Below are 24,174 nucleotides of genomic sequence, written 5' to 3'. Positions count from 1 at the left end.
ATTCAAGGCACTGAGGAAAGAGAATGAGCTGTAGTTCCTGCCCTCTGCCTCCTCCTCAAGTGAGAAACACAAACATACAAAAAACTGCAAGAGCAATGTAAGGAATGAATATGCTATGCTAGGCCATCTGTCTCTTACCATTCATGCTTTGCCAAACTTCTCTATCGTGTAGTTATACTATGGCTTCAACTTTGTTTTAATCTGCCTCCAAGCTTCCTCCCTTGAGAACAGCTTTATTCAGATAATCAAATACAATAACCTTTTCAGGATCCTCATCCACCATTTTGCAGTAACATCACTTCATAGAATATTTTAAGTTTTATTGGGTACTTTCTAATTCATCCTATCATTTGATCTTCATGAAAAACTACCCTGAGAAGGCTAGGTAGTTATTACTGTCATTTTGCAAGGTTCAGAAAATTAATATACTAATTATCAAAAACTTCAATCCATGGTAGATTGAGGGCCAGAAATGTATTTGTGGCTTTCTAACTCCTGGTCCAGAGTTCCCTCCTCTATGTTGTATTAACTTGATTGATTACTAACTTGAATGATTACTGATCATTCTTTTCTTGAATATTTTTCTGGTCAACAGTGTACACATTCTTCTAGTTTCCTAGGATTGTTACTTCTATGCTTAACGTTTGTCAAAAGGATGCAGGTGTAGTGGGACACTCATCCTCGCTCGTCTTCCTCAGGCACTTATCTGCACTTACAGCGTAGGTGAAGGAGAATCTCCTTTAAGTTGTAGTTCAATCTTTCTCTTCTACTTGATGAAACCTAAACATTCAGAATCGTAGAGATTGATGTTGAAAGGAGCCTTATGTATATCTAGTCCAATATCCTTATTTAATAAAAACATGAAGTTCGAAATTATATAAGTCAGTAGCAGAATCTGAATAAAGTTTAAGACAAAATTTGCCTTTTAAAACTATGAATCAGAAAGTAAATGCATACATTTATATACGATAGATATAAAGTAATTAAACTAATTTAAGAGTAATTATTGAACCTTATTTCATTTGTTAGACTTCTCTGTCCCTATTTCTAAGAAATTTTACTTATATAACAATATTAATAGGGGCGCCTGGGCGGCGCAGTCGTTAGGCGTCTGCCTCCGGCTCAGGGCGTGATCCTGGCGTTCTGGGATCGAGCCCCACATCAGGCTCCTCTGCTAGGAGCCTGCTTCTTCCTCTCCCACTCCCCTGCTTGTTTTCCCTCTCTTGCTGGCTGTCTCTCTCTGTCAAATAAATAAATAAAATCTTTAAAAAAAAACAATATTAATAATACGAGTCCATTTATTAGATTTAAAAAAAACCCCACAGAATGGCAATAGTTAAAACCTACTTAATTCTATATATTCATGAATTATCTATATTCCAGATTTTTAAAGTGAACTGGGATCAAAATCGTACCTCTACCCACGCTAATGCTTCCCACCTAGTTGCTGTCATGACCCAGTTTACAAGGAAGAAAGATACCACTAGGCTACCTATGTAAAGCATTTAGAACACTGCCTGGCATGTGGAAAGCATTCAAATAAAACATGTCCACTACCACTGCAACAGTTACTACTATTATATATATTCACATCATTATAAATATGGCCATATCAATGATTGAACCACATGGAAAAGAATGCTGTTGGGGTACAAGTATCTCACTCGACTTCTTTCGGTCTGTTTTCCAGGTTTTGTTTTGGTGAGCAGGGCCACAACCCTTAACTATCTAGGAGCACCTCTTCAACCACTCTCAACCTTGAAGTACTGTCAGGTCTCAACATCATAGTCATAGGTTCTGAAAATTAAGAGCTCATTTTAAAAGGACATTTTATATTCCACTGGTAAACTTTTAAGCTCATTCTACCACTATGGAATACTTGAAAAATAAAAGGGAAGTTTAAACTTAAACTCCTCACCACAATAGCTTCCCTCCTCAACTTCCCATTTTTATCAGAAACAGTAATTTTTTCAGCCTGAAAATTGAAGTAACCTAAACTCTTCTCTTGCCTTTCTATACCCTTCTTTCTTTCAAATCTTATCAATTTCATAATCAACATTCCTCAAAACACAACGTCCTAAGACTCTCCTCCCCGGATGTCATAGTCAATACAGTCTACAGTCACTTCCACAGTTCTGAAATCTAACAAGTTCTTAAAAGACGTTTTTCATGAAACTTCATGTCAAAACTCATCTGGACGGGGTGCCTGGCGTTCGAGGAACATGCAACTTTTGATTTCGGGGTTGTAAGTTTAAGCCCCATGTTGGGTGTAGAGATTACTTAAAAATAAAATCTTAAAAAAACCAAAACCTCATTTGGTAGTGGCAAAAAACCTGCTTTGAACTCACTGGAGGCTACTTATAGGCTTTAGTTAGCCTACTGACTGTGACTATTTCTAGATTTTGCTACAGAAATATTAGTGTTTAATTACGATGCCTCGGACCTTGCTGGGGGTGTTACATAATATACAATATAAATACCATGTTTCCTTTCTAAAATTCAAAAGATTTTGAATTCCAAAACACAGTTGGCCTTGGGTTACAGATAAGTATTGTGAACCTGTACGGTATTATTCCAGGAATCCTAATTTAGGCACTCTATTCTTAACTTTCTGTTATTTTCCCTTACACCACTCCATGCATTTCAGCCTCCATGTTTACCACCAAGCCCTTTAAGCTCTTTAATACCTCTTGGAATCACCAATTCTACTCCACCCCTACCGCTACCACACTACCCCAATCATCCCACATCTAAATGACCACCAAAGTCTCCTACTTGACCTACCAAGTATAGTACAGCAGATTAAAAATGCTCCTATATAACCACTTTGATAAAGATTTATTAAGTTGCATAAGAACTTAATAAACTGGAACAGATACATGAAGAGTATAAGGATAATGAGTGTGGGATTATAGACAAGTTTTTGTTACCTTGTAAACTTTATCTATAGCTGTGAAATAAAGAACTCCCTCTCTTTTTTAAACTTAATGAAATTAAAAAATTTTTCTAAGTTAACTTGTATTTATCCTGTAATTAAAACAAACAAATAAAAATTTTATTAGGCTCCTCCTCCACTTATCATTTCAACTAAAACTCTTTGGCATGGTTTTCAAGGCCTTTTCCCATTTGGTCTCACTAGATCTGGCGTCATCAACTCCTTTGGCAGTCTGAAGAAGGCTACAGATACCCTCTCAGAATATTTTTAAATGCGTTAAATACAGTATGTAGGATTTCAAAGAAAGTCAATTTTACTAAAAATATAATTATTTTTTAAAAATATGAGTGGTTTTAAATGCATAAATGGTTGCAAAGAAAACCAATTATACTGAAAGGTACCACGTTTCTTTTAAAACCTGTATTTGTGGTATGTTAATATATATGCTTCTTTATAAACACCCAACAAAATAAAATCTAGAAGTCTAAAAACCATAATTTTGAAGTAGTACTTTGAATAAATTATATCCAGAAATATCAGCAGTTATATAGTAATTTGAAAATATCTGTGCTTTACTATTAGTAAAAAAGTCACAGGCACTGCTAATACCTGCCTAAAATCCTAATACAGATCTTCCCTGAGTTATGATGGGGTTCCATCCCAACCCACTGCAGCTTGAAACCATAAGTCAAAAATGCATCAAATCCACCTAACCGGCACAACATCACAGGTTAGCTTAGCCTACCTTGAATGTGCTCAGAACACTTACATAAGGGCAAAATCACAAGGCCTATTTTATAATAAAATGTTGAATATCTCATGTAATTTATTGGCTAGTGTACTGAATGTGAAAAAGAATGGCTGTTCGGGAGCAGAATGGTTTTGTAAGCTGATATTGGTTGTTCACCCTCACGATTTTGTGGCTGACTGGGCGCCGTGGGTCGCTGCTGCTGCCCAGTGTACAAAAGAGTCCGGCACTGCATACTGCTAGCCAAGGAAAAGATCTAAATTCAAAATTTGAAGTATTATTTCTATTGAAGGCATATCTCATTTGCACCATCAGAAAGCTGAAAAATTATCAGCTGAACCATTGTAAACAGGGACTGTCAGTAGAAGGAAATGCTAAATTTCAGTTACAGGTTCCCGTTAGTGAAAACAAAGATGTGGGGTCTTTTTCTCCTTTTTCTCCTTTAAAGGCAGGGATTCCTCTAAATTCTATCCTCAGACCCCTTCAGTTTCATGGAGCTAGAGTAAAACTCAGTACTAAGTCCACCTACTTTCATTTCCCACTAATCCTCACACCTATCGGAATCCAGTCAGGCTTGTCTGAACATGTTTAACCCAGCTTTCTTTCCTGATTAGGCTATTGCCCTGGCTTAGAATGCCATTTCTCCGTCTTGATGCTTATCAAAATCTTTAACTACTTTCCAAAACCAATTCAAGCTTCATCTCCTTGAATTCTTTTGCTACTGCTTCAGCTCACATGGATCTCTCTATTCCTAGAACTCCCACTGTACCTGTGGGTCAATGCTTCACGGTCCAACATTTGTCTCTTACAGTTTCACTTCTGTGTCTCTTCATCTAGGTTATAAGATCCCTGGGGACATAGGCTATATCCCTGTAAATAAGACACTGCTTACACATAATAAAGGCATATGGAATGTATTCAGTAAGGAAACTATTCTCAATAAATTGAGTATTAGAAGGTCATTTGTTTGACAACTTTAAGTATACAAGAAAATACATCAAGAAGGCCAAAAATGCCACTAAGCAGCTAGAAGACAACATAAATTAAGTTTAACAGTTCACTTCAATCAAAACCTAGATACTCCTATTATATTAAAAACTCAGAAGCTAGGTGGTAATGAAGTCCAAGTAATAAATCAGGAAAGGAGTGCTAAAGTAGACATAAAACAATGATTTGTTTCAAAAATATTTGCTAAGCACCTACTACATGCCAGGCACTATTCCAGATTCCACGGACTCAGTGGTAAAAAAACAAAATATTTCACACAGGAATTTACTTTTAGACCTTGGACTAGAACCTACGGCTTCTGACTCTCATTCTGAAGCTTTGAAACAAAAAGCTATTTCTATCTTTCAGAACAGGTTAAGTGTGGAGCAAGGGGGATGTTTCCTATTTCAGAAGGTAGTAAATCATATAAAACATTATAAAGAAACATAGTTGGAGCTATTAAATGTATATATATACACACACACACATATAAGTAAAACCTACATAGTGTATATATAATATAAAAATCTCTATACATAAAATCTATAAAAAACCATTTGGGGGTAAGTTTCAATTATGTTATGTAGCATATTTATTACCTAATGAAACCAGATGGATGAGGTGTTACTCTACTCACTGATTAATGTTTTAATCACAAACACTTCATAAAGTTTTGTTTTTCTTCAAAGATCTCTATCAAATTGACTCATTTATTTCAAAAAATATAAAAACTTATGTACCAATATCCCAGAGGTTGGGTGGGTGTGGGGTGAGGTGGTAGTAGTGATGGTGGTAAATATCATTCTAAGTAATCTTTTTCATTGGAGGGAAGGGTCAAAAGATGAGAATGGGAATGCGAGTAGCAAACAAGGAATTGCGTTCCACACATTACAATTTCTACTGTTAATTATAACCAAAAATAAGTTACTTTTCCTAAAGGGAAGTTCTTAGACCAATAATAATGGAATGCAGGGTGAGTGAGGGGGAAGGCAAGCAAGGGCCCGGTGAGGAAGGACTGGAACAAGTAAAATTAACAGCCTGACAATGCCATGCTAGGAACCCAAAGTTATCCTGTCTAAAACTTACCTCACTGCCTTCCACCCAATAATGTACCTCTATGTCAATTATTAATTATAGAGCATGATTCTGAAGCTGGCAATTTCAGGGTCTTCAATTGTTTTCCTCTCTATATACAATCAATAGCAAAGTTCCACTGATTACTTCCACAAATATTTCTTGCATTCATCCCCCTTTCTATATCCACAACGTCCTTGTTCAGGTATCTGATACCTGGACAATCACAGTAACACAACAGTCTCTTATCTGATGGCTTATTCTACTCTTAAACCTTGCTAAGCTGTACTTCACAGTGGTAACAAACTTTCTAGATCTTAAAACATAGCTGGATCACTGACATTCCTCCCCAAGAGAGGTTAACAGGTTTTGTAGAATTGTACAGTACTGAGTTTCAGTAGAAGGTGGTGACACTGACCTAGGGAATTATGAAAAGGTGCTAAGCAGGAAAAGAGACTTGAAGACCAAGAATTTACAACAAAAGAGTCAGAAGAGTTAGATAAAATTTAGGAAAAGGTGGGGTCAAGAAATCCACATGAAAATAAGCATAACAATAAGGATTATAGAGTTTTAAGTTTATTATTTTGATAGTAATTTTTCGGCTAATTTATGAACTAAAGATTTTCTATAAACAGCTAACATTTATTAAGCATTTATTAGTGCATCAACAATATCGGAGAAAGCTTCTTCCTATAAACTTAATTTGTAATGGACTAACATGACATATACATGTATTTATAGATACATACATACAGACATATATATGCACATACATGTATAAACACACTATGGATCTGGAAATAAAATACATGGCTACAAAAATAAATGTTCTCAGGGTACTTGAATCTTCATGGAACAATAAAGCCTCATGGTATTTTTGTCTTGTAAAGGTCAAAGGAATAAAGGTATATGAAAATGCTTTTGAAAGTATAATTATTACTGAAGAGAAAGTTGGCCTATAAATCTACCATCTACCTAGAAATGGGGAGAAGGACTAGGTAAAAGATTTTTAAAATGTGTGCAGGGAATTTCCCATGAGACATGCTACTACAGACTAAACTCTAAGCTGAGCCTACTATTTGCAATGTGTGCCCCACTCAATACAAGAAGTCTGGGCCAAAGTTGAGATGATTTTGCATAAATCCATTACCACGAGGAAAAAAAGAACAGATAACAATAGGCAAAATGTGTGCCTCACTAACTTTGGTTAGTATTGTTGCTATGTGCGTTCTGTAGGAGTATAATGTTCCTTTGAAAGCATCAACTCAAAATGTACTCAGAAGAGACACATGACCATAAATAACCCAGACTCTGGAATCTCAAAAACTCATTTACTTTCAAAAGCAAGCAAGGTTACTAGCTTTAAACTTTAGTAGTGTGTGTGTCTTCATTCATTCACAAATACTTACAGAGAGCTTAAGTGCCAAGGCATTGTACTAATGCTGTAAACACTTATATTTAGTGGGAGAAACTGAAAAGTAAACAGAATATTATAACACAATATGGTAAGTCCTATGATAGAGGAACTATAAGTGCTAGAAATATATCAACTATTGATAAAAAAAATATTATGAGTTAATTAGTTGCAACAGAAAAGACTGTGGCATTTAAACAATATTTTCTGAAATAACCTTTCTATGAAATAAACCTATCTGAATGGAACTCAGAAGATCTTTTTACCAATTCTGCAAATTGAGGCTCACCCTCTCCCTTTACCAGTTTATTTTTGGGTCTAACTCAGAAATTGAAGTCTCTTTCTTGCTAGCTATTTTGCATCCTTGTTTTTAATTTTTGTTTTTGATCTCTCTGGCTGTCCTGTTTTTACCACAGAAAGCCTATAAGGCATTTACATAATAGTGTCAAACCTTTTCCACAAAACACAAAGAAATATTTCCTTTTATAAAGGTTCAGGACAACCCTCTGAAAATAAGTAAGACACATGTGTCTATACTACTATTATAGTCCCCTTCCTATCAAATAAGCACAGTTAAATACATTATTACAGGAAATATATATCCCTCAATCACATAGTTTCTGGTGCACTTAATGTCAGATACACAACAGCAGGCTGATAAATAGAACCAATCCAAGTTGAAACTTGGTAAAAGTTCTTCACGTGGTAGGAAAATATGGCACTTTGCAAATAAAACCTTAGATTACAGTAAAAAGAAAAAGGTTACAGGTACAGTTTTTAATAAATATCACTATAAATTTCTCAGATACACAACAGCAGGCTGATAAATAGAACCAATCCAAGTTGAAACTTGGTAAAAGTTCTTCACGTGGTAGGAAAATATGGCACTTTGCAAATAAACCTTAGATTACAGTAAAAAGAAAAAGGTTACAGGTACAGTTTTTAATAAATATCACTATAAATTTCTCAGATACACAACAGCAGGCTGATAAATAGAACCAATCCAAGTTGAAACTTGGTAAAAGTTCTTCACGTGGTAGGAAAATATGGCACTTTGCAAATAAACCTTAGATTACAGTAAAAAGAAAAAGGTTACAGGTACAGTTTTTAATAAATATCACTATAAATTTCTCAGATACACAACAGCAGGCTGATAAATAGAACCAATCCAAGTTGAAACTTGGTAAAAGTTCTTCACGTGGTAGGAAAATATGGCACTTTGCAAATAAACCTTAGATTACAGTAAAAAGAAAAAGGTTACAGGTACAGTTTTTAATAAATATCACTATAAATTTCTCAGATACACAACAGCAGGCTGATAAATAGAACCAATCCAAGTTGAAACTTGGTAAAAGTTCTTCACGTGGTAGGAATATGGCACTTTGCAAATAAACCTTAGATTACAGTAAAAAGAAAAAGGTTACAGGTACAGTTTTTAATAAATATCACTATAAATTTCTCATACATGAACTTGATTGATAGCTCTCAAATTTCTATTTCTAGCCTGGATCTCTTGCTGGAATTCTGTTTTGTATACCTAATCACCTACTTGATATTTACAAGTCTAAAAGGCCTTTCAAAGTTAACATGTGCAAAAACAAACTCTTGACTGCCCAGCCCAAACCTGCTATATCACTGTCTTCTCCAATTCAGTAAACGACTCTATAGTTCCAACTGCTTGGGCCAAAAACCTTAGGAGTCATCCCTGACTTCTCTTTTATGCCTCAGATCCAATTCATCAGCAATTCCTGCCCACGCAAGGTTTGAAACATATCCAAAATCTGACCTCTTCTCACCCTTTCCTGTTACTACCCTGGTCCAAGCCACTATCATCTTTCATTTGGACTACTGTAATAATTTCCAATATGGTTTCCCTGCTTCAAACTTTGCCCCACTCCCATAGTTTATTCCATATAGCAGCCTCAGTGAATCTTTAAAAAGAAAAGTTACAATCAGTTTAACGAAGAAAAATATGATCCTATTAATTGACGGTAGAAAGAGCACTTGATAAAATTCAATACCCAGTCATGATAAAAATTCTTGAAATAGAAAGGGAACTTTCTCAATCTCATAAACAGCATCTACAAAAAACCTACAGCTAACACATACTTAATGGTGAAAGACTGAATGCATTCAGGCACAAGACAAACTTGTCTGATTTCACCACTCCTATTAAACACAGTACTGGAAGTACTAGCCAGAGCAGTAAGACAAGAAAAGCAAATAAAAGGCACACAGACTGGAAAGAAGAATTAAAACTGTCTCTATTCACAGACACATTAGAAAACCCACGGAGTCTACAAAAAAACCTTCTAAAATCGTTTAGTTTACAAAGGTCTACAGAAACCAGGGCAACTAACAGAAACCTATAATACTGTTACAAACTAGCAATGAACAACTAGAAACCAAAATTAAAAACAGAGTATCATTTATAAATGCTCCAAAAAATGTACATAGGTATAAGTCTAACAAAACATGTATAAGGTTTGTGTGTTCGAAACTACACAATGCTGATGAAAGAAATCAAAGACCACGTAGAGGTAAGGAGAGATATACTGTGTTCACAGACTGAAAGACTCAACAAAGTAAAGATGCAAATTTTCTTCAAACTGATCTATAGATTTAATGGAGTTCCTACCAAAACCCCAGGATTTTTGTAAAATTTTATAAATTTTACATGGAAAGGAACTGGAATAGTTTTTAAAAATCTGAAAAAAGGCAAATTAAACTGGAGGAATTTTACCACCTGATTTTAAGACTTACTACATGTAGTGACAGTAATCAAGATAGTTACTAATGGAGGGATAGACACAAAGATCAATGGAATGGAACAGAGAATACAGAAATAAACCCTTACAAATACAACCATCTGATTTTTGACACAGGTACAAAAGCAATTCAATGGAGGAAAGATATAATTTTTCAACAAACGGTGCTGGAACAACCTGGACATCCATAGACAAAAATGGACCTGAATCTAAACTTCGATTCTTAGGGGCAACTTGGTAGATCAGTCAGTTAAGCGTCTGCCTTTGGCTCAGGTCATGATCCTGGGGTCCTGGTATCAAGTCCCGCATCGGGCTCCCTGCTCAGCAAACAGTCTGCTTCTCCCTCTGCCTTTCCCCGGCTTGTGTGCACACTCTCTCTCTCAAATAAATAAATAAAATCTTTTTTTTAAATACATAAAATCTTTTTAAAAAAACACATCTTAAATAAAAATTGAGTCAAAATGGGTTATAGATCTATATATCCAAAATGTAAAGGTTTCAGAAAACTTACAGAAGAAAATTTGGGATCTAAGGTTAAGCAATGAGTTCTTAGACTTGACAACAAAGGCACAATCCACAAAAGGAAAAATGGATAAATTCGACTTCATCAAGATTCTAGTTCTGTATCTTGACTGTGATGGTTACACAAATCTTACATATGATAAAAAGATATACAGCCATACATATACATTGCAAATAAACATGTTCTAAAAAATGGGGGGGGGAAGGCAAATAGATCATGTCTTAAAACCCTTCCTTTCACATCCTGAATAAAATCTAAATTCTTTACTACAATCTAGAGATACTACATGAAATACATACTTGGATCTCATCTACCCTTTCCATCTCTCTTAGCACCAACTACAGTGGCCTTCTTGCTCTCGGAACCATCTAAAGGCCTCTGCACTTGCTATTGCCTCTATTTGGAAAGCTTTTCCCCTTTATCACCTCATCAGGTACCTACTCAAATGTCATCTAATCAGAAGTCTTCCCAGTCTTTCCCCAACAAAGTGATATCTTCCTTCTTTCTCTCTATAGGAACCTTGAAACGAACAAAAAGAACTCATATATTCCTCACCTGTTATTGCCCAGGTATGTTCTTACACTGGTAAATGGCAGGTATTACACTATGCGCTCAGGTACTCAAGCCAGGACCTGTGTGACCATTACCTTGTTTTATTTCACACTCAGTATTCTCAAGTTCATTACCTACTCTTCTCTTTAATCATTGCCTTAATTACTCCGGTTCCTTATCCAAATACATGGTTATAAGGCCTGCCTCTCCCGTCCAAGCCTGGCTCTTTTCTTAATATTCTGTACACTACAGCCAGAAGTATCTTTTTAGAATGTTAATTTAAGCACTTGCCTTCCACCATTTATAGACGGAAGGCAAATCTACCTTACAGAGCATACAGGTATTTTCATGCTGTCTTCTAATTCTTCACCTCATTTCCTACTAACCCCTCACTACTGCCTATGCATGGTGAAACTAGTTACTGAAGGTGTGTGGACCTTCCTCCCTCTATCCTTCACACATGTTGCTTTCTCTGACAGAAAATGGCCTCTCTTCTCACAGCTCGTACTCCTTGTCTGACATACACTCAGATTAAACATCACCCTTCCTATGAAGATTTCACTCTCGTAACCCTTTATCCCTCAGACACTCCTCCTAGAAATTCCTTAAGGGTTTTATGTTTAACACTATCACTGCATTTGTTACAGAATAGCATACTAGTTTGTATACATGTCTGTTGAAGGCAAGACCTCTATCTTATTCACCTTTCCATCTCTGTCACCTAGCAAAGTACCTAGCACACAGGAGAAACTCAAAACTATTGGATAAGTGAATCAGGTTAACTAATAAAGAATGCAGACATGAGACACAGTGGAAGAATGAGTCAGGCAAGATTCCCTGGGTTAGCCAATTATTTTGCACAGGTGTGTCACAGAAGGCATCTGACACAAATTCTGTAGTTTCTTTTTATTCTTTTGATCACGTGATAGCCTATAAACGTTGAAGTACTAATCCTATAGCTTGGTTTGGCTAAGATCACCAGTTCAATCTTCCCATGAACAAGCTACCTTCCCCAAGGAAGAGTACTTCTTATTCCACTTGCAGACATACAGGAATGGCTCTGAACAGTAATCCTGTAAATTCATGCCATTGTTCATGAGGGGAAAATCTCCTGAAGAGAATGAGGATGTCTCACTCAGGCCGACCAATTACCTTACCTACAAAACCCCCGGGGGGGGAAAAAACTCACAGAAAAAGAAAGAAGAAAAGAAGGAGAGAAAGAAAGAAGAAAAAGGCAAGCTGGCAAGCTCAACGATACGTCAATACATTTTCCTATGTAAAAAAGCAGAATCGTCCATGTGGAAATGGAAGTTTATTTTTCCATTTCCTAAGAAAATCATCATAAAGTGGCAAACAGTACTTAGTTAAGTACCATTCAGGTAAATGCTAGTTTCAAGGTAAACAGCAAGTTGCTCTTAAAGCAAATACACAGTACCTGCATTTCCACCAACTTTTGACAATATCTTAGATATCTCCTAAGTACTTTCTCTTCAATTCTAGCAACTGCGTAACTGTGACGCCTACACACAACTGCTTCAGTTCCGAAGAGTAAATCTCCGTGTTTATCAGGTCACTAACTGCAACGATACAATCTGTGCGCAGCGGATTAAAATGCAACATACACTTGAGTTCTGAATTCTTTTCAAAAACAAGTGTTTTTGGCCCTGTCTTCTCTAAAACTACTTTTTAGGGATGACTTAGCACCAACAAAAGCCTATGATCAGGAAATGCTAGTGTAAAAGACAGGACAGCCCACAGAAAGTCAAGAACATGGAAGCAAGTATCTATCTTTACCTTATCTTTATATCATAGATTTGAATGTAATTAATCCTTTAAGGTAGACTTCAATTTAAATTCTTATGCAAATGATTATTGATTTGCTACATATAAGATGAACTCTGTTGCAAAGGGAAAAAAAGCAAAATTAATTTGCTGACCTAATTATTACTGGCATTAAGTGACCCATATGAAAGGTTCTGAAAATATGTTTTTAAAAATAATGGTATTTGAGGAAAACAAAAATGGTCTTTGAGGAAAACAAAAATTCTATAAATAATCCTACACACTACATACTGACTTTGCTAAAAGAAAAACTATTTAGCATAGAAAGAATACTGAAAAGACCAACATATACTTCATAATCCTCTCTGCAATAATGTTATTTATCTATGAATAATGGCTAGATATCCATTATTCTTTGAGCTTCTGGGTTTATTTTACAGACTGCACAAAAACTGCACGTGTGTAAGAGTAAAACATATTTATTACCTCTAGGTTTAGAGATTTCATATACACACTACAAAATGTTCTAAACATACTTTTTCTTTATTCATTCATTCATTCCTTCATATTGTTTAACAGTAACCACAGCAGCTGGATTTATATTTTAGTAATAAGTTATTTGTATTACTTACAATTCCAGGAAAAGTTCTGAAGTTTACTGGGTGATCAATAAACAAATGGTATTTATTAATATGTTAAAATATTATTTATGCAGATAGCATCTCATGCTAATTAGTAGAGCAAAATATTCTACAACAATCACATTAGGACACACAATAGATTAAGATAAAAAAAACTTATAGGAAATAAACAGAGCAAAAAATCACAGTTAATCCAATAATAAACACCAGGAAACTTAGCACTATATTCCTTTTGAATGTGAAATACAGACATAAAAGAGTATTATCAAAATAACTAAAAAAATATTAACCAGGAACTTAAAACAGAGAAGATACAAAGATCATTTTATATAAAGTAACACAAGTTTTATGGTATTTTATTTAACCTCATATTTAAGATGTTTTCAAATATGATTCATGCCAATTTTCTAATTAGAAAGAACTTAATTATGAGCATGGACTACTTTCAAATCGAAAATGTAGGTTTTTTCAGAGGAAAAGGTGAGGAAAATACAAAGAAGTCACACGTTTCTTTTGTGATTAAAAAATAATGATGATGCTTTGTTTCATCCTTGGTCTAAAGAGTAACAGTAAATTAAACAGTAGAGAAATTATTTCCTTTTCATTCTATTTGTTGAGCAAAAATAAAGTAAGTACCCCAAAGGAAAAAACAAGGCAAAATTCCAAATGTAAAATTACTTCTAATTACTTAAGCTATATGTCTAATGTAACTACAAGAATTTGCCTTTTTCTATTTGAAAGATTAATACTTTAAAAAATTAAACTTGACTAAATAGAAGGTGCTCAATATGAACTAACATGAGAAAGTTACACTGAAGAAAAGCTGCCTTGAAAAGCACAGGGTATCATAGGATATATTTTGCATTCTGTTTACTGATCCCTACTAGGTTCTATGTCGGTACAGTACTAAGTAACATCAGAAATACAAATAATATTGTTAAAACTACCATTTAAGATAGGTATTAGTACACATTATTTTTCAAAAGAAAAGTCCTAGGCTCAAAGAGTTTAAGCAATTAATCTAAGGCCATACTTGAGCCAGCAATACAACCTGGGAGTTGAACTGGGGCTCATCTGACTTTAAAGCTCAGGTCTTTTCTTATTAAACCTCACTGAACCTCACCATGGTAAAATTAAGATATTTAGTTAAAGGGGTAGATATTGACAAGTTAAGAGACCAAATCAAAATCAAAAGTATTATTTTCTTCAGTTGCTGACATAATTAAAACTAAGTAAACTCCCCTCATCTCCTATCTCTCTAGTTCATAGAATTACTGTTTTTGTTGATTTTTCTGACTACGGAAAACTTGCCTGGTGTGAGAACCACATTCTGCAAGGTCAAGTTGCTGATTTCAAGTTTTTGTTTGTATTGGCAATTATTTTCTCTCATTGATAAGGAATGGAAAAATCATTCCACTGAATTCAGCCATTGGCTCTATACTGACAAAACAAGCAGTATCTTTGGCCTGCCCAGCTGGCAAAATGACAACAAGCAAAACTGTGATGTGCTCAGGTTTGCTAACATCAAAAAGGTTAACATTAAGATAGGCCAAAAGAAATTTTCCTTAACATAAATGTTAAGAGTGCTAAAACTCTAATAGTATTATCTATTAATTCAGACAGAAGTATAGTTAATAAACCAGGGAATAAGTAGAATTTAGTAATCAGAAGGACTCTTTCACACACTTTTTTGGGGAAGGGGGCAATAATTTGCTGTCATTCTCCCAGAACCTGTCTTCTGCACCAGGCAAACAGGCAAGTTAAACGGTCAGAATTACCCTCCAGAAATGTTCAAGACTTTGCTGGTAACACTAATCTCTGTACTATATCTAGTAACGCGGCATTGCTTTGACTTACTGTTTTGGTAAGATTGGGTGGGGGGACGGGCTGTAGGGATCACACACTTTGATGGTTAATTCTTTTGAATAATTTATTAGTAACAACCAGCATTCATGTATTTCCACCAAAATCTTTGTTAAATTCTACATTACTCTTGCTTCTCTCCTCTTTTTGCAGAAGATCTTCCCAACTTCTATTATTTGACTTCTGTGACTTATCCTAGGACTGTTTTTGTTTTTCTTAAGTGAAACAAGAATGCCATTTTCTTTTTTTTTAAAGATTTTATTAATTTATTTGACATAGATAGAGACAGCCCGCGTGAGAGGGAACACTAGCAGGGGGAGTGGGAGAGGAAGAAGCAGGCTCATAGTGGAGGAGCCTGATGTGGGGCTCGATCCCATAACGCCGGGGATCACACCGAGCCGAAGGCAGAGGCTTAAGGACTGCGCCACCCAGGCGCCCCAAGAATGCCATTTTCCTTAACGATACAATTAAAATACTATAAATTCTTACAATGCCCTCATCTATGTTCTACTGGTTTGTGGATAGATCAGACTTTCTTCCTGAAGCCATTCAAACTGACACTCTGTAGGAATATTCCTTTTTAGCGGTAGGTTGTTAGAGTTCAAAACAAGCAAACAAAAAACCACAAGAATATAGAAGTATTCAATTGTATTTATTTCTATCTCATTTCTACAACAGTATCATAACACATCAAATTTGAATATAAAGCAATTTGCTCCTATATACCTTTGAAGAACATTTTTTAAAAAGCCAAGAAATATTTTGTAAAAATGACTAAATGTCTTAGGACTTGAGGAAATCTTAGGTTTTCTAAGAAAGCTAAAATTACTATTCATTAGGCAGAGGATAACTTGCCACAAACAGGAAAAAGCTGGCTGATGCTAAGATTTAAACATATGAAAAATGGTTACTGTTAAAGTAGGGTGGGGTGGGATGTTTTTCTGTGAAAACAAACAAACAAACAAACAACCAAAACACCAATAGGCCCACATAAGAATGTAACAACGTGACTGAGCCATTTAATTCATAAGGCCAGTATAAATCTATAGTTTAATTGAAAGTGCCTTAAAGAGAAAGATAAACTTGTCTTTTAAAGTTAAGGGCATATAATCATGCATGAATTATTTTTTCTATTTTTCTTATAATGACTGCTATTCACTTTTTCACTTGAATGTCAACAACTTCATAGGAATAGGTTAATAAATGCCAATCTGGCTGCAAAGAACTTCTTTATTCCTTTCAATTTCTATGGTATTTTTCAAATTTTTGGGTAGATTTAAAAAAATGGCACTCAGAAGACCTTGCCTGACACCTCAGTCTGTGCTTAGAGATTCAAAGACTTAAGCCAGTAGTCTCTTTTCAAACTCAAAGTGGCTTACCACCAAAATGAGCTGTGATACACAGAAAAACTAAGAACCATTTCACATACAATATTTCTTGAGCTCTTAAGCAGAGACCAACCACTGAAGATAGGGTGAAGTCAATACTGAAATGAAAATAAGCCATGGTCTGTCCTTGAGAAGCTCAGTTAGTGATCTTCCAGAATAAAAAAGAAAAACAAATACTTCAGTTTGATTGGCTATTCCACTCTACCCTCAAAAAAACTCATCAACAATTTGAACTCTTTTATCTTTGTAAAAGTCTTAATACTTTGTGAATTCTTTGGATTACCTCCTACATACAATAAAGAAGTAATAAATAATGAAAAGAACAAACATTTATCAAATGCTTACAATATGCCAGGCTGTACTAAATGTTTCCAACTATTTGTATAAATTGGAATCTTAACACACTATTTGTGTGTATCTGTCAAAATGCTCAGATTCAGCTCGTCAACCTTAATAAACTATGTCACAATGTTCTGTCAGCAGAAAAATACTAAGTTTACACCTGGTATCACACTGACTAGGCAACTGTACCAATGTCCCAGACAGTACTAGTGACTGTAAGTTACAGGTGCATTTTAATCAACCTTATGTATCAGACAAGAATGCTTTAGTTGTTCAAATGAAATATATACTAAACAATGCCCCACAGTGTTATGAGAGCTTCTTGGAAGGGTCATCAACTTTAAGTTTGTTTGACAGAACTTTCTGATAAGTAGTAAACAAAAATGTTACAACTTACCCTTCTATATATCAGATAATTGACACAAAATGTATAATTTATAATCACATCAACCTTACTGATACTACACTCCTTCTAGAGAGAAGAAAACAAGTTCAGGGGCGCCTGGGTGACACAGCAGTTAAGCGCCTGCCTTCAGCTCAGGGCGTGATCCCGGCGTTGGGATCGAGCCCCACATCAGGCTCCTCCGCTATGAGCCTGCTTCTTCCTCTCCCACTCCCCCTGCTTGTGTTCCCTCTCTCGCTGGCTGTCTCTATCTCTGTCAAATAAATAAAATCTTAAAAAAAAAAAAAAAGAAAACAAGTTCAGAGAGGCTACAAAATTGTAATCCTCTCTGATTCACAAAGCTAGTCAGTGGCAAAACCAGGACAGCAAACTCTAGATTTTCTGTTGAGCCACAAAGCAGTTTTCTGAAGTACTAACAATAGGAAATTGCTATCAGTGGAAACTATAACTTTCTAGTACAAACATAATTGTGTTCGCAAGTTATAAAGTACATTCTTAAAGAAAAAACTTATGTAAGTTTTTGTTTTTGAAATCAAGGATAGTATTGATCATACAGTTCTGAAAACAGCAAATAACCAATGTCCATTCTCCAACCCACTTTTCTGTTTTTTCTCCACAGTACTTTTTCATCCTAGACATACTACATTTTACTCATTCGTTTTTCACTACTAAAATGTAAATTATATAAGGACAGAAAATTTGTCTATGTCAGTTCACTGCTGCCACCTCCAACATCGCAAAGGTCCTTGGCACATAGTAAGTGCTTAATAAGTATTTGTGAAGTGAATGAAAGCTTGGCACCCAGTAGGCATTTAGTAAAAATTAGTGTCTTTCTTTCCTTTACTATAAAAGAAACACTAAAAAGTTATTAAGTTATTAAAGGTCAAAAAAAAATTCATCGCTCCCTTGATAACCCCAAATTTTGAAGTGGTAGAGAAGATTAGAAATGCAATAATTTATTAAAATTTTACGTTAAAAATATTAAGAAGCAAATCAAAAAGACATCCAGCAATTTATCAAGCATCAAGAGAGAAGGGGGGTCTACATAAACTATATTTTGAAAAAATTCACTTTTAAGTGCCTAAGCTTTAATCGATTTTCATAGGTATGTTTTGTTGATATTAAGATCTATAATTTTAGTTTGTGGAAATTCTGATTTGGATCTCCTAAAATATCAACTTGTCAGCTGACACTTTTTACTGTGTTTTAACAGTAGCTCATTCCTTTTCCAAGGATTAAGAAATTAGAAACTAAGCATATTCTGTAAAGTGACTCAATAAAAATCAGAGTGAAAAGTCTAAATGAAATGCTTAACTTTAATGCTAGAAGGTCAGTAGTATTACTTGGTACTAAACATTGTGTTTTGAGGGACGGAATATTTAGAAAACAAAAAGAAAGCCATTCTTAATCTATTGACTCTATCAAGATCACAGTCAGGTTTAGTGGTCAACAAAAGAGAATGCTGAAAGTACAATACTAGCTATCCCTAAGAGTACTTCCTCAGGTTTTTTAGCTTTCTGATTAAGCAAGTGTCCTTGATTTTATACGGCCCGAATCATAAGAAATGAAATGTTAAACTACTGTGTTTTTGAAATATGAACCAGAGATAATACGAACGTACATGCATTTAAATTTCACATAATTTCAATGTCTCCAAATCCTTACCACTTTGATACAGTTTTATTTCATATTTTATAAAGATTTTATTTATTTGTCAGAGAAAAAGGAAGAGCACAAGCTGGGGAAGCAGTAGACAGAGGGAGAAGCAAGGCTCCCCGCTGAGCAAGGAGCCCAATATAGGATTCGATCCTGAGCCAAAGGCGGATGCTTAACCAACTGAGCCACTCAGGCATCCCTTGATACAGAAGGTTTTAAATAAGATGACATACATATGGTCAGAGTATATCAAAAGATTCAGAGCAAATATCCTTAGTACAGTTCAGCATGATCATTTTCCTATGCTTGGCAGCCACCACTACCCACCTCTATATATTTCTAGCTACCTAAAACTGTTCATCTAATAATCCCTTATCTTCTCATTACTATTTTGCCCCAATCTTCACGTTTGCTTCTGTAATTACCTCATAATCCTTCTATTACAGACAGTGCCAATCTCAGATGCATCGAATAAAGATGACATAAGTGAAACAAAGGAAAAGTGCTACTATGTTCTCTGGGTCATGGGAGCCTGGCCAGGTAGAGATATAATGGAATTGAAGAGTTTCTGAATTACAGTTTAATTTACAAACTTTACATATTGGAAGGATTATCTGATACCTTTTTTTAAACATCTATAAAAGACAAAAATTCCCTCTTAAAGTATTTTGATGATTGTTAAAAAAATAAACTTTTAGTCTTAATCAGTTTATGTATCTTAAGAAATGTTTAGAAAATTCAGACATCCCTCAAAGAATTTTTGGCATGAAATGTATAGTTTCATGTAAATGGTCTACATTACACCTATTTTTCAAAATGCAGTGTGTTCACCCTGAACAGTATTTTGAGAAAAGAATTTTCCTTACAGAGAAAATGATAAGAAATAGAATAAAACTTTGTTTTTATCATGTTAAGACAATTACCCACGTTACTAATACTAACTACTAACGAAGGAATACTCATTAACATAATTGGGGATCTGGGTAGTGTCTACCTAATTGCAGAATTTAAAAACCTCATTTCATTAGTTGTAATAATTGTTTCCAAGTCTTTAAACAATCTTTAGTTGAAGACAAGTACTTCTTTCCACTAAAAGAGGACCAAATATAGATGTTATTTCAATCAAACAGGATTGATTTAAATCAAAATATATTTTTCAGGAAACTGGTATCAGATGAGACCCCCATTATTTACCCACTTCTTAATGAGGTACAATAGCACAGGCTCTACTACTATTTGACAGTTCACTAAAAAAGGGTGAATAATTGCAGTTCATCAGTGTCCTAGGAGAATACTTTTAAACTCAGAAAGTTATTCCACGTACCCAAGAGAAAAAATGAAATAGTGGATGAATTACTCATCTAATTAACACATTCAACTTTCAGTTGATCCTTTAAAGATTTAAATCATAAGATCCTATATTAGAAACTGATTAGATTAAAGGGAGAAAAAAAAAAAACCCAACAGAAGTTCTGAATCACTGGAATTTTTGCTCTATTTCCTGTTAACATACTGATGGTACCATCACTCAATATATTTGTTCCATACACATTTTTAAATGTTTCAGGATCCCTTTTAAACTAACTTGGCCCTAATTTAATTTGTAGCTCATTTATCTGACAATTCCTTCCATTGTTTCTAATTTAAGTGCTCAGCCAAAACATACAATAAGATGAAAAGCATGTCTTCCTTTATTAGAAAATGCAATGGTTTCAAACTGAAGTTTCAAACTGCAGGGTTTATGAAAACCAATGATTTCACTGTCACAAAAAAAGGGTGCCAATACTCTGCTACTGTAGGAAGAAAAGTGTGGCAACCAGTTAATAGTGTAAAAACTGAAAGCAAAAATTCTATTCCATGCCCACCAAAATTCCCAGCCAAATCTGATATTGCATAATGAGCAACATTCTCTTCTGAGCTAAAGCATAGACCAGTTCCTTTTATAAAAAGTGAATCAACCTGACCCTAAAATTTGACACTTTACAAACTTACCTAAAACAGACAAAATGGATGCATAATTATACTGCCTCACTGTTGTCTCAAACACGACCTTAGTGTTCAAGAACTTTCCAGTGAATAAAAACTCTTGAAAACAGCCTCGCACTGGGGACCTGAATTTCATGGACTACTGAGAAACCCCTGTGAAGCTGCAAATTCCCTCCACTCTCCTGGAAACCCCTCTTATCAGAAACATTTGAAGAATTTCTCCACAACAATTAAGCGGACTTGAAGAATGGAAACCTAACATCTCAAATATACTATATATGGAATGAAACGTGGCCAAACACATAAATACAAACTCACACGGTCTCAGAAACTTTGGTATACAACTCTGCCCTAGCAATCCGACAGCATCAGCAACAGAAAGATACACCTGTCACCTGTTCAGCTATATCCAGACCCTTTCAGCCTCCCTGCTACAACCACAATCTTAGGGTTGGAGGTCGATTGGACACAACACTAGAATTTTCCAGGGAAATCGAGGGGGCCACATATTCACAGCAGGGCTTGCTCCCCATTTCAAGTAGGTTACAGAAAACCAACACTGCAAAAGGAACGAAGTTCTCCCTCCGTCGCCACAGAACTCTTTCAGTCTCTGCCCCCAACACCCTCGCTAAATCATCTTTATCCGGACCACAGCTCCCCAAAAAGGAGTTTTCCTTTCCCCCACCCCCATCTCACACATGCCTGAGGGGCGGGCCGGGGGCACCGGTGCAGGCAGGGGCCCTCCCCACCCCCGGCACCCTCCCCTACCCGGGGCTCTCCCCGGCTCCCGACTCCAATGAATGCCCCCCTCCCCCTACACACATACTCCCCGGAGCCCAGGCCCGGCCCGAGGCTCCCCACCCCCACCCGGTCGGGAGGACTTGGGGGGCCTCCCACTCTGCCTCGCCACTGGGGGAGGAAGGAGGCGGAGGGAGGAAGAGTGAGAGGAAGAAGCGGACGCCCCGCAAGGGCCCTGCGAGTCAGCAGAGCCCCTTCCAGACGAAGGGGGGGTGCGGGGAGTTGAAGGGAGAGCCGGGACTGGGGATCCCGCCGAGGCCCGGCAGTGCTGTCCGTTTACCCTTCGCCGCCGCCGCTTCCCCCTCCTCCTCCTCGGCCGCCGCCGCCGCCTCTCCCACTAGGGCAGCCGTCTCCACCTTCGCCGCTGCCGCCTCCACCACCACGGCTGCCGCCAGCGCCGCCGCCGCCTCCGATTCCACCCGGCAGGGGGGACACCTCAGCCCTCCCTCCCTCCCCGCTCAGCCCCTCCGATCGGCCGCCGCCGCCAACTCCCTCCGGCCGCTGCTGCCGCTGCTCGTGGCTGAGGGGGAGGGGAGGAGAGGGGGTCGGGCTGGGTCGCCCCGCCGGCGGCTGCTGCAGATCAAAAACGCTGGCTGGGTGGCGTCGCCCACCCCCCCAAGCTCTCGCTCGCTCTCGCCGCGGCTCCGCCAGCCCAGTGCAAATCAAAATACTGTCACACAATATGGCGGCGCAGCCGCCGGCAAACACCGCGAGATCTGCGGCCGCTGCTGAGGCGGCGGCTGTGACGAGGCCTCCCCCAACCGGCCGGCGGCGGCGGCAGCGGCGGCGGGGGGATGCTCTTTCTCCGCCCTGCACCCCTCCCCCGACACTCGCAGACTCCACGCCCGCGTAGCGAAGGCCGGAGGGAGAACCCTGCTCCGCGATGCGAACTGGCGCTGGCCGCTGCCGGGGCAGCGCAAGAGGGGCCGCCGGCGCAAAGAGCTTGGGAAGGGCCCGGGATCCTACGTTTTTAAATCCCGACCTCCCGTAGTTTGGAGGGCTCTGTGTGTGCGTGTGTGTGCGCGGAGAAAGTCCAAGTTCCTCCACCCCAAGGGGGCCGGTAGCAGTTTGCGCTGAAAGGCGAAAGGAGCTGCAGCTCCGTCTGCTCGGCCCGTCCGGAAGCGGGCGGCGGGACCTGCCCCGGGTCGGCTGCGCCCGCGGGGTGGAGACCTCGTGCTCGAGGCTGGGGGTGGCCCCGGAGCGACAACGGCTCCGCGCCTCCCGCAGGCCCGGGCCGCCGGGGGCTGCAGGTGGGCCAGCGGCAGAGGCGGCGTCCGGCCGCTGTCGGGCCGGGACACACCCCCTTGGAGCCAGGCGGCGCAGAGGCCGCTGGCGGACGGGGGTGACTGGGACCGGAGCCCCGAGTCTCAAGAGTGTGCGGGAGAAGCCCTGGAAGCTTCGGCACTCTCACCGTCGAAACTTGAAAAAAGTCGGGCTTTGAGTTTTCTAGAGCGCTTGAAAAAAAAACAACAGCAACTAAATGCTGCAAGGGTTTTGTTGTTTCGATTTTATTTTAATTGCACGTTCCTAGAAGTCCTGGAAGCAGAGCCAAAGACACTTTAACTTTGGGGGGAGAAGGGGAGACTTGTTTCTATCTTCTTAAAGAAATATTTGTTTAATTTCTCCTAGGGGGAAAAAAAACGTGTTTAACGCTCAGACATTTCTCACAATGTAAAATATTTATTTAAAGATTCTAGTGCTTTCATGGTGTCCAAAACACTACGGCGTTTTTCTGTCCCTGTCCAAAATGTCCATATCCCTGCCAGTTTCTTCCTTGAAACAATTCTTACTTATTCCTCAGAAAAATCCTGAAGGACCATTTTTATTTTTGTTTCCAGAATGAGCGCTATAGCTATAGTGAATTTTTTTAAAAATATCTTTTAAGAAGTACAGGTTTCTATACAGTTAAGGGACTTTTCCCAGTTCCTTTTTCCTCACTCATCCTTTAAATATATCTGTGATCTTAGAATAAAGAACCAACTCAAAACCTTTACCATTTCAAAAGCCAAACGTACTTGTTAATCACAATATCAGAATTTATTTTCTCTCCTGTTGATATCATTAAGAGACGTAAAAATAAATTAGGATTCAAAAAATGGAAATGCTATAGTTTTAATTTATTCACTGGTGGGTAATAAAAAATCACCAAACTTTGATACTTTTAGTAGTCCATTCTGATGAATTACTTCCATACTTAAAGTAATTGAATAAATGAGTTTAGAGAAATTGGATCTATTACTAAGTAAATTTCGCTGGTCTTTGAAACCACTAAAAAGCACAAAGCCAATGATGTTTTGAAATGGTGGAATAGTGT

The 24,174-nt window shown here is 37.5% G+C and overlaps 1 protein-coding gene across 7 annotated transcripts in view; it reads right to left on the bottom strand.

Moving 5' to 3' along the window:
* The window catches only part of TAB2 (TGF-beta activated kinase 1 (MAP3K7) binding protein 2), an 88,944-nt gene extending 66,670 nt beyond the window's left edge, over positions 1-22,274 (bottom strand). For 6 of the 7 annotated variants that reach the window (XR_004628172.1, XM_034669272.1, XM_034669271.1 and 3 more), the window contains exon 1: positions 22,141-22,274. The gene's annotated coding sequence lies outside the window, so the exon portion shown is untranslated. The remainder of the gene's footprint in view (positions 1-22,140) is intronic. The other variant, XM_034669273.1, reaches the window with a different exon arrangement.
* Between the last annotated feature and the right edge of the window lie 1,900 nt (positions 22,275-24,174).

Source organism: Ailuropoda melanoleuca, chromosome 10 (genome assembly GCF_002007445.2).
Source record: "Ailuropoda melanoleuca isolate Jingjing chromosome 10, ASM200744v2, whole genome shotgun sequence".
NCBI classification, from domain to species: Eukaryota; Metazoa; Chordata; class Mammalia; order Carnivora; family Ursidae; genus Ailuropoda; species Ailuropoda melanoleuca.
The sequence above is the reverse complement of the archived record's forward strand: the minus strand, read 5'-3'. Positions and strand labels throughout refer to the sequence as shown.